An 8,542-nucleotide genomic window follows, 5' to 3' on the forward strand; every position below is an offset into this window, starting at 1 on the left:
AGGATGAGGCTGCTAAGTGACGCTCGTTAATTTCGCAGCAGGGTGTGACTGGCCCAGCCGTGACTCAGTTTCCTCTCTCAGTAAATGGGCATAATAATACCGGTCCAGCCTGCGCTGGAGAATTGTGAGGTGAAAATGAAATAAGGTATGCAAAGGTACTTTTTAACTTTAAAGCCCATTTGACTTGGTGGCTCAAGCCTGTAATCCCAGCACTTTGGGAGGCCGAGGTGGGCGGATCGCTTGAGCTCAGGAGTTCGACACCAGCCTGGGTAACATAGTGAAACCCCGTCTGTACAAAAAAAGACAAAAACTAGATGGGCATGTTGGCGCGCGCCTGTAGTCACAAATGCTCGGGAGGCTGAGGTGGGAGGATCGCTTGAACCTGGGGAGTTCAAGATTGCAGTGAACCGTGATCGCGCCGCTGCACTCCAGCCTCTGCAGTGAGAGCAAGACACTGTCTCAAAAAAATGCATTTATCTATCTAGATAGATAAGAGTCCTAGAAATCTGGGTGCAGGTCTGACTGTAGCTGATGTAGGAGAGTCAGTTATCCCCGACGCTGGAGCAAGCTAGGGGACCGCCCGTGCAGTTGTTGGAGGAGACAAATTGGGAAGGACTTAATTCCGGGCAAAGGAAGCTTCATGAGTAAAAGTAGAAAGTGAAAATGGTGAGGAAAAGCAAGGCTTGGGGCAAGGAGACCCATTTTTAGACCATTGCAGTACTCCAGACAAGTGATAAGAACATTAAATAAGGCATTGGCAGTGGGAATAGAGGAGGGGATAGATGTTAGCACCATTAAGGTGGTAGAATTCACAACATTTAACAAGATGGCAAGCTACATGAGTCTTGATTATCCATAAGTGTCTAAGTTACTATTATAGATAGTGATGGTGACATTTCTTAGGAGGATGACCAGATACGTGGAGTATGATGATGAGTTCAGATACGGATTTGTTTGTTAGGGAGACATTTACTCTCCATTCACAATGTCTTCCTTCCATATGGAATGATTCCATTAGTGTAATACTCTCCTGGTTTCTCACGTACCTGTCCGCAGCTCACTCTTCCCTAGAGGAGTGACTTCCTGATCGGTGAACTTAAATGGGAGAAACTGGACATGTGACATCTATCCCATTCTTTTTCTCTTAAAAGATAACTATCTTCAGGGAACTGTCCTGGTGTTCTTTTCCACTTCTTCTGGAGCAGGGCCTTTGGGTAGGGACAAGGGTGCCTAGTCCAGGGCTACAAAGAGAGTATAGGTATTTAATTCCAGAGTTTGGCATTAGGAAGCTGTCTGTCCACAGATAATATTTAATACCAGCTTTGTCAGCTGTGTTACACAGAATAATGATCCCCCCAACCAAAAAAAAAAAAAAAAACTGACCACACCCTAATACTCAGAACCCATGAATATGTTATATTACATGGCAAAAGGGACTTTGCAGATATGATTAAATGATGTATCTGGGGAGATTATCCTGGATTGTCTGACTGGGCTGGAGGCAGCAGGGTCAGAGTCAGAGAAGGAGATGTGATGATGGAAGCAGAGGTCAGACAGAGAGATTTGAAGATGCTATACTGTTGGCTTTGAAGATGGACCCAAGAAATGCAAGCAAATTGTAGAAGCTGGAGAAGGCAAGGAAATGGATTCTTCTCTAGCACCTTAGGAACACAGCCCTGCCAACACCTTGATTTTAGGATTTCTGACTTCTAGAACTGCGAGATAATAAACTTGTATGTTTTAAGGTACCAAGTTTGTGCTAACTTGTTACAACAGCAATAGGAAACTAATACAGTCAGTAATAAAGATAATAGTTGGTTTCCTGCAGCTTTCTCCATTACCTGGAAGAGAAGGGTACAATTCACTAGGTCCCCTCAGAGACTATAGCAATATGACTGTGACCTAATGGAACCTCCACATCTAGAGAAAAATGTCCAATAAACACTCAAACTATAGTCTGTGAATGAGGAAAGAGGTTGAATTAAAATAGATTTGGAAGAAATAAATTAATAATTGGTAGTTTAAGCCCGAGGCATGGATGAGATCAATCAGGGAGAAAATACAGAAGACATAATAAGGAGAGGCAAGGATAGGGCCCCTGGAGAGCACTTTAAAAGGAGGTGCAGAAGCCCAAAAAGAAGTCTGAGAAAGAATGGTCAGAGAGAGAAAAGGAGAACTAGGTGAGCCTAATGCCTCTGAAGCCAAGCTAGCAAGATGGAGAGGGGTCAACAGAGTCGGAGACCACAAAAAGTCCAAGTATATCAAGAGCTGGAAAGCATTCACTGGATTTAGCAACAGAAAAGTGATTGGTAACCGACAATAGCAAACTTCAGTGGGATAGTGGAGATAGATACCAAATCACTGAGATCTGAAAGGCAGGCCAGTATAGTGGATTGGCCTCTAGACTGGTTTGATGGGAGTTTCGAGATTCTAGTCTTGATTCTGGCCATTATCTAGCTGGATAACTTTGAACAAATCCCTCAACTATTCCAGGCTTTGGTTTTCTCATCTGGCAAAGGATGGGATCAAGCTGAGTCTATAATTTTCACATTAATTCCTAGATAATCCCCCTAATTTTATTTTTTTATTTTTTGTCATATTTGATTCAATACTTTTATTTATTTTTATTTTTTATTTTTGAGACAGCATCTTGCTCTGTTGCCCAGTCTGGAGTGCAGTGGTGCAATCTTGGCTCACTGCAGCCTCAACCCCCTGGGCTCAATCACTCCAATTTTATATCAGACTCATTTGCTTATAACAGCACACTTCAAATCCTTCTCAGACCATTTTCCAACCATTAAGAATCAGTATATTATGTGCCAGCTTCTGTCCTAGATACTATGGCTATGACACAGTTTTCAAGGAACTCACAATTTGGAGAGAGAGAGAGAAATACTAAGTATGTAACTAGCTGTCATAGTTCTTTAAAAAAAAAAAAAAAAGAAAAGAAAGTAAGCCCAAAACCTGCACATTGTGCACATGTACCCTAAAACCTAAAGTATAATAAAAAAATTAAAAAAAAGGAAAAAAAAAAAAAAAAAGTAAGCCCAGGCGCGGTGGCTCATGCCTGTAATCCTAGCACTTTGGGAGGCCGAGGTGAGTAGATCACCTGAGGTCAAGAGTTTGAGACCAGCCTGACCAATATGATGAAAACCCGTCTCTACTGAAAATACAAAAATTAGCCGGGCATGGTGGCATGTGCCGTCATCCCAGCTACTCAAGAGGCTGAGACAGGAGAATCACTTGAATCCGGGAGGCAGAGGTTGTATGGAGCCAAGATTGCACCATTGGACTCCAGCCTGGGCAACAAGAGCAAAACTCCGTCTCAAAAAAAAAAAAAAAATTAAAATTAATAAATAAAAATAAAAAATAATAAGATAGACCTGCTTGTGGTGGCTCATGCCCCATAATCCCAGTGCTTTGGAAGGCCAAAATGGGAAGATCACCTGAGGCCAGGAGTTTGAGACCAGCCTGGGCAACATAGCCAGACACCCATCTCTACAAAAATTTTCTAAAAATTAGCCAGGTGTGGTGGTGCACACCTGCAGTTCTAACTACTTGGGAGGCTGAGGCAAGAGGATTGGGTGAGCCCAGGAGTTTGAGGTTACAGTCAGCTATTACCAGATTACAGTGAGCTATGACTGTGCCAGTGCACTTCAGCCTGGGCAACAGTGAGACCCTGTCTCAAAAAATAAGTTTAAAAGCTAGATATAAATATATTGTAAGTATAATACAATATACTATAACAATCTGTATGAAGTGAAATGAGGGATATATAAAGTGATACAGAAAAGGGAGCAGTTAGCTCTATCTAATGGAAGTCAAGAGTGTTGTACTTACCTACACTGTTAGGTAAACACAGTATGCCTCAAAAATGGACACAAATATATTAAGGCATTTCCATGGAAGTAAAAAAAGAACAGGAGAATTGTGCTAAACCAGTGTTGTCACCTAACATTCCTTCTAGGTAGTTTTGTTGTGATCTAAATTAATATTTATATATAACTGTTTCTAAACTAAAATTGTTTAATTGTTAACATGGACACAAATAAAAGTTAAATGCAAGAATAATTTATATTTTTCCAGTAGATTCAAGAGGAAACATTTATTGTCACTAATGCCATGCTTTGATACATTTGCTTGTCTAATCCTCATATATTATCTCACTTAATTTTGTAGACATTAGCTTATTGTATAGATCACTGACAAAGTATCTGTTTTAGCAGATAGGGACAAAGTTTAAATAATTTGGCCAAGGTCATAGTAGACCAAGATTTGGACCCAGCACAAGCATCCTCTTTCCAGGAGACCTTCCCTCAGGCCCTTAGTTGGTTTAAGTGCCCTCTCTCTGTACTATTAGCATATGCACACACATTCATTTTAGCATTGACTTTAATAATAAGGATGTTTACCATGTACCAGATATATAGTACCTGCACCTATGTTATCTATCTTTAAGTGTTTTGTAGGCATTAGTTCATTTAAGCCTCATAACTGCCCTTTGAAGTAGGTGATATTATTCACAATATTTTATAAAACAGGAAGCCAAGGCATAGAAAGGTTAAGTAATTACCCAAGGTACAATTAATAAGTGATAAAGCTCGGATTCGAATCCATGCTTTTAACCCCCAGGCTTCATATTATGTACCCTTTCCCTTATACTGAGGAATTCTAGAAGGCATAGTTTACAGGTTGTTCTGTGTGGTGTTACTCTGTGTTCCTCATATGAACACAAGAGAATTTTCTCTCTGAGCCACAAGTCATGAAATATTGGGCTACGCTTGAGTAACTGATGTGTTTTCTCTTTATAGGCAATGTGAATTATATAACTGCCTGTTTTTTCACTTTTCACTTTGCCAAGAAGCTCTGAGTAAATTTGTTGGCTCAGCATTTGTAAGTGGGTGAATTGGCCTGCATATCTGTATTCTGTTGCTTTGAAATTTTTAAACATAGTTGAGAGAAAAATAATGTAAATTTTTTTTGTTTTCCAAATTGTTGACAATGTACAATGATAATTTTTATAATTAGAACAATAAACTTTGTTCTTAAAAGAATGTTTGAAGCTTCAAATGATTTCTCATGCTTTGACTCTGTGAATAAGAGCTGGTTTCAGGTTAAGTTGCATGAGTTAAATATAGAATCCAGGTTCATATAAAACCAAGACTTCTATATGACCTGGAAAGTCCAGATAATAGAATTGTTCAGATGGATCAAAAAGTATTTTAAGTAGCATAAAATAGTTGTAGCCCTTCTTGTTTTTAACTTATGTCTAAGTAATTTGAAACCACTTTTAGGTTATTTGGATACATGCTCCCTTTCTTTAGAAATCAAAAAATCCATTATCTTCCTATATGCTGATGATATTTTATTATAATAAACTTTATAGCTGATCTTGTTGCTCACCATTTATCAGAAAGAATGGATCAAGATCACCTGTTCCAAACTGAAATAATTTTTGGGGGCACATGTCCTCAAATTTAATTGGCTTAGATCCAGTAACTAAATACCACATTAATTTATTTACTTAAGGGTATGTTTTGCAAGTAATTCTTCCAGGTAGATTTACTGGCCAGCCACTTTGCTAAAAGCCATACATTTCATGGGAGCATTAGTTAGATTTTCCTACAGTCAGAGTGAGCAACTGATCATTTCTTTGAAAAATTTCAATCCAAATCTTGATCGTTCTCCAACAGAGCATTCTAATGCCTAAACAGCCCAGGCAGGTGGTTAAGTACTCTATACTCAGCCTAGCAGATTGTTGCCATGTGGTATAAGCATCCAAGGTTGCCAGATTTGAAATCTGTTGACCTCTAAATATTGGTAACTAATGGGAATTTTTTTTAAAGAAAAGAAAAACACGACTTGTCTGTGAGTTTGCAGACCTCTTGCTCTATTGGATGGAACTTGATGGTCTTGAACACTTATTTTTTTCTTATTTTTGAAGAGTTGTTTTTTAAGGAAAATCCTAGATTGCCTGCAGGGGCTCTCTCTATTCACTACCATATGGAGAGGAATGTTCCTATTTAGGTGAGAATCTTAATGGGGTGACTCACTCTTCACAAAAGGCTGTCAGCCCTCTACCATCTGCTGATTAGATTACTGAATTCTAAACAGTATGTATCTGCCTTTAGTCAGCCACACAATATTAGCTGGTCCATCAGGACACTGCATACCTGACCATATTGTCCTGAGCACACACACAGAAACCTTCCTCATCCACCACCAAGAGTGTTTTCATGGCTTGTATTTTGAGTATTGTGTCTTCTGCATATGTTAAGCAATTCTGAAAGAGACAACTCCACAGAGCCCACCAGTGCATTGTGTGAGCAAATAGGCAAAGCTTCCCCTCTGCCCTCTGAAGCTGTGCTGAAAATGAACTGACAATACGCAGATTAGGAGAAAAGGGTATGCAAATTTATTAACATGTATAAGCACAGGGGAATCACAGGAGAATGATTATCCAGTAACACAACGAGGTCCAGATGCTTATATACCCTGCTTCATAAGAGAAGGAGAGATAGGGGAGATGTGGTAATTTTAAGGGACAGTAAGTTATTTTTAGGAGGAATAAATGGCTCCAGTGCTCAGGCAATGGTTAGTAAATGATTCTCTTTGGGAATTGAGTGGGAAGGGAAAAGGGGCAATAGTTTGGGACAAAGTTTGGGCTCTACGTGTGTTGTTTAATTTTCAGTCTCTTCCTCTGATGTGAGGTTTAATCTCTAGTTAATGAAATTTCAGGGAGGGGATCAAAGGCAATTGTGTTCCTCTTTGATGGGTCCAATTTGTAGGTATATAAGGGAACTAAAGAGAACAGCCTCATCCTGAGCTTTAGGAGAGATAAGATTGGAGATGGGATGTGGGTGAATGGGGTGTCAGAGTTTGAAGCTGCTTCTTTAGTACTTCAAAGTGCCATATATTGGGGTATCATTTTCTAAGCTCCAATAGCTTTTACTATAGGATTGTTACTGTGCACTTGATCACATGAGAATTTTCTTTCAGAGCCAGGTATCATGCTGGCTGTATTTTTAGTAGAGACAGGGTTTCATCTTGTTGGTCAGGCTGGTCTCAAACTCCTGACCTCAAGTGATCCACCTGCCTCAGCCTCCCAAAGTGCTGGGATAACAGGCGTGAGCCACTGCGCCTGGCCAACCAATCCATTTTAGAATCTCTTAAGTGCTTGCTGTATCAGAGAGCTGGCTTTTTTTCTTATTGCCAATAGCAAGCATCCTTACTGATATAGCACTCTTCATAATCAGTTGTATGGCTGAGGATTATTTATATATACTGTACTATGCACTGAATGTCTGTGTCCTGTGGCTCCCTCCCATACATATGTTTAAGCCTAATTTTCAGTGTGATTGTATTTGGAGGTGGGGCCTTTGGGAGGTAATGTCATGAGGGTACAACCCTCATGAATGGAATTAGTGCCCTTTTAAGAGATGATTTATCTTGGATGTGTGAGAACACAGTGAGAAGGTGCCTGTCTACAAGTCAGGAAGTGGGTCCTCACCAGACACTGGATCTGCTGGCACCTTGATCTTGGGACTTCCCAGCCTCCAGAACTGTGAGACATAAATGTTTGTTGTTTAAGCCACCCGGTCTATGATATTTTTATTAAAACTGCCTCAACTAAGACACACTCTATGCAATCGTGGTCAAAATACTGTGTGGGAAAGCCTCAAGTGATTCCCTTTCAGCCATCTGCTTTTCATTCAAACCACCTGTATTATAACGGTTCTAGCCTTAGCTATGTAGGGCTCATAGGAGACTGACTTGTTTTACATTGACCATGATCACGGAAAATAAGAAAACTTACTTCTTGTGACCTACTTTTTACTTTCACACAACTTCTCAGGTAAGTGAATTTGGAAGTGAATTGTTCTTTTCCCTAACAAGGCGTAGTGTTACCATATACAGTTGTCCCTCGGTGTATGTGGAGGATTGGTTCCAGGACTGCCCATGGATACCAAAATCTGTGCATACTTAGGTCTCACAGTTGGCATATGAAAAGTCAGCCCCCTATGTACTGTATTTTCAACCCACATTTGCTTGAAAAAAAATCCTTGTACAAATAAACCAGTGGGGTTCAAACCTATGTTGTTCAAGGGCCAACTGTACATTTAAAAAAAATGCACATAGGAATGAATTTAAAGAATGAGCAAGGGCTATCTTTTGTTGTTTTACTTAGCAAGTGGAGAAGGCTTCTTTCCTTAGAAATAAACCTTAAATTACTGAATTTGTGAATGTATTAGCCTTCCCGTTTGTCAGCTCTAGTACTCAACATGTGAAATCGGTCTTCATAAGTTCCTTACCTTTTGATATTCTTGTTTGCACTTTATCACCACAATCCTTTATTCCGTATTCACTTTCTTCTTCCCACCTTTCCCATGCTCCCTTATCCATAGACACTACCCGCTTTACGGGCTGTACAGAATCACAATTGTTCTCTGTTCAGAATGAGCCTACAAGCCTTTTCAAATCCTTTCAGTACTCCCTAAGGGGAGCTCTTTTTAAAAAAAAAAAAGAAAGACATGATGGACAA

This window comes from Hylobates moloch, unplaced genomic scaffold (assembly GCF_009828535.3).
Source record: "Hylobates moloch isolate HMO894 unplaced genomic scaffold, HMol_V3 SCAFFOLD_20, whole genome shotgun sequence".
NCBI classification, from domain to species: Eukaryota; Metazoa; Chordata; class Mammalia; order Primates; family Hylobatidae; genus Hylobates; species Hylobates moloch.